Genomic DNA, 3,448 nt, shown 5'->3' with positions numbered 1-3,448 from the left:
TGCCTCCAAATTACTTCCTGCTACCTCAAGAGAAGCCAAACGATGAAATTTTATGAATGCCAAGAAATTACATAGTAAATGTAACTAATTTGTTCAATGCAATTTGTTTTTCCGAAGGCTGCTAGCAATTCTATGTAAACCATGGTGGCAGAGCATAAGTTGCTCAGGACGTCTGCTGACTACCCTGGAGGTCATTTTGTCCAACCAGCCCCACTCAAGGAAAGTCACCTAGAGCCAAAAGAGAACAAAGCAGTATCCAACATACACAAATGGTACCTTATATAGTACATTCAAATGTAACATGGAGCTGCAGATCACCAGAGAACCACATAAAAGTATATTACAAAAACTTATAAAAATAACCCAAAGTGTGAGTGTATCCCACTAAAGTGAGCACCAAGAAACCAGCAGCATAAACATCACACTCCTCCCAGAGGACTCCAGACACTGACAACTCGCCGTGACATCCCCTCCTCTCACCACTGCCTAAGAATGAAACCACCAACCCAAGGACCCAGAGCAGCAACAGAAGGGTGAGCCTACCACCAGGAAAATGAGTAGAAAGTAAGTGCACACATAAAGAATTTTAATCTTTCTTCTTGTGTAACAATTAGAGCTGACTAATAACGATTAGAGTCTTAGTGATTTCAGTTACATTAGCAATACATTCTTGGCTTTACTTATGTATAAGATGCGCTTCCTCTTTGCCCACAAACAAGACTTTTCACGTAACACAGTTTCTGCTTAAATGCTATCCTGATGTATTACCAATATTTTTCAGAAAGAAATCTGGAGTAATCTCTAGCAAAATGTAAAACCCACTAAGTCTGTTAGCTGTATGACCATGCCTCTGTCAGAGATGATGGGAAAAGTTATTTGTTCACCCACTATATTGTTCCATAATGCCTCAGTTTTATGAATTTGTGCATATTACAGATCACAGAATCACAGAATGGTCAAGGTTGGAAGGGACCTCTGGAGATCATCTAGTCCAAACCCTCTGCCAGAGCAGGGTCACCTACAGCAGTTGCACAGGATGGCATCCAGGTGGGTTTGAATGTCTCCAGAGTGGGAGACTCCACCACCTCTCTGGGCAGCCTGTGCCAGTGCTCTGCCACCCTCAAAGGAAAGAAGTCCCCCCTCATGTTTCGATGGAACTTCCTATGTTCGAGTTTGTGCCCGTTACCTCTTGTCCTATCACTGGGCACCACTGAAAAACGACTGTTCCCATCCCCCTGGCAAATCCTTTAAGTATTTATAAGCATTAAGATCCCTCCTCAATCTTCTTTCTCTAGACTAAAGAGACCGAAGTCCCTCAGCCTTTCCTCATATGAGAGATGTTCCACTCCCCTAATCATCTTTGTAGCCCTTTGCTGGACCCTCTCCAGCAGTTCCCTGTCCTTCTTGAACTGGGGAGCCCAGAACTGGACGCAGTACTCCAGATGCGGCCTCACCAGGGCAGAGTAGAGGGGGAGGATGACCTCCCTCGACCTGCTGGCCACACTCTTCTTGATGCACCCCAGGATGCCATTCGCCTTCTTGGCCGCCAGGGCACATTGCTGGCTCATGGGCATCCTGTTGTCCACCAGGACTCCCAGGTCCCTTTCCACAGAGCTGCTCTCCAGGAGGTCAGCCCCCAACCTGTACTGCTGCATGGGGTTATTCCTCCCCAGATGTAGTACCCTACACTTGCCCTTGTTGAATTTCATCAGGTTCCTCTCTGCCCAATTCTCCAGCCTGGCGAGGTCACGCTGTATGGCGACACAGCCTTCTGGCGTGTCAGCCACTCCTCCCAGTTTTGTGTCATCAGCAAACTTGCTGATAGCACACTCTATCCCTTCATTCAGGTCATTGATGTATATATTGAACAGGACTGGACCCAGTACTGACCCCTGAGGGACACCACTTGTTACTGATCTCCAACTAGATTGTGCGCCACTAACCGCAACCCTCTGAGCGCTATCTGCCAGCGACTGTTCAATCCACCCCACTGTCCATTCATCTAACTCACACTTCCTGAGCTTGCCTGTGAGGATGATGTGGGAGACAGTGTCGAAAGCCTTGCTGAAGTCAAGGTAGACAACATCCACTGCCCTCCCCTCATCCACCCATCCAGTCACGCCATCATAGAATGTTATCAGATTACTCAGACTTTCCCTTGGTGAATCCATGTTGACTACTTCTGATAATATTCTTTTCTTCCAGATGCTTTGAGATAACACCCAGCACAAGCTGTTCCATCATCTTCCCAGGGATGGAGGTGAGGCTGACTGGCCTGTAGTTTCCCAGGTCATCATTCTTGCCCTTTTTGAAGACTGGAGTGACATTGGCTTTCCTCCAGTCCTCAGGCACCTCACCTGGACCTTTCAAAGATGATGGAGAGCGGCCCAGCAATGACTTCCCCCAGCTCCCTCAGCACTCGAGGGTGCATCCCATCAGGCCCCATGGACTTGTGTATATCCAGTTTTTCTAACTGATCTCCCCTCATCAGCCAAGGGAACGTCTTGCTTCCTTCAGACTTTCTCTGTTACCCGCAAAGTCTGGGACTCCTGAGGACTGGTCAAGCAATCCTCTTTTGAGGACTGTAGTTGGTGACCAGGAATGCAATGGAACACGACATCCATCTCCTATACCAGTAACTGTGTAAGTCTTTCATAGCACAAGACACATAGGACAAGTTTGCAAAAGTAAGACTAGCTGTCTGCATGCTGAAAAAAATCTGTCCTTCAGACATCTCTACTTTTGTGGGTTTTAGTTTAATTCACTTTCATAGCACCGGCATGTGGTATTCATATTGCATTTCTAATTCATGTGGTAGCAGGTGGACAGACTTGCTGGCTCATCGACCAAAATCGTTAGATGTCCAAGAGCCACAGCATGCACCTGGATCCTAAGAGTGGCTCAGAGGCAAAAGATAGTGAATTTGCTGGGCAACACCAAAGTGAGAGTTTCGGTCTGACTGAGATGGCATGCCACTGAATTTCAGGATGATGGGTGGTGTTAGTCTCTGCTGCCTCATTTCCTCTCCCAGGCTGAAATTCAATTACACAGCAGTTTCCTTGCAGGAACAGTCCCGCTGTTAGCCACACACTCTGGTTTGGGCTGCACTTGAACAGAAAATACAGACTGGGGGTTGTGTCTAGCTTGTTTTTTTAATGTTGTTCTCAAATGGGGAAGTTCTCTCAGCCGTCTTCCTTGCGTGCCATTCAGTTCTCCCGAAAACGAGCTATAAATATCCCTAACATTTGACTCAGGGTTGAATTTCAAACAGGGTTTCAGCTATGAAAAGGACACATTCCCAACTTGATTTAACTAGGAAAAAAAAAAAAAACCCCAAAAAACCAAACCAAAAACCAAAACCCTAGGATTAAAAATAGTGAATTTCTAAAGCGTACTGGCTAGAGGGCTGCCACCATCGTCCAGCCTGCTTGCCTGTCCCTTGCTCGGC

The sequence above is a fragment of the Charadrius vociferus genome, unplaced genomic scaffold, assembly GCF_000708025.1.
Source record: "Charadrius vociferus isolate BGI_N301 unplaced genomic scaffold, ASM70802v2 scaffold70, whole genome shotgun sequence".
NCBI lineage: Eukaryota > Metazoa > Chordata > Aves > Charadriiformes > Charadriidae > Charadrius > Charadrius vociferus.
Note: the sequence above shows the minus strand (reverse complement) of the source record.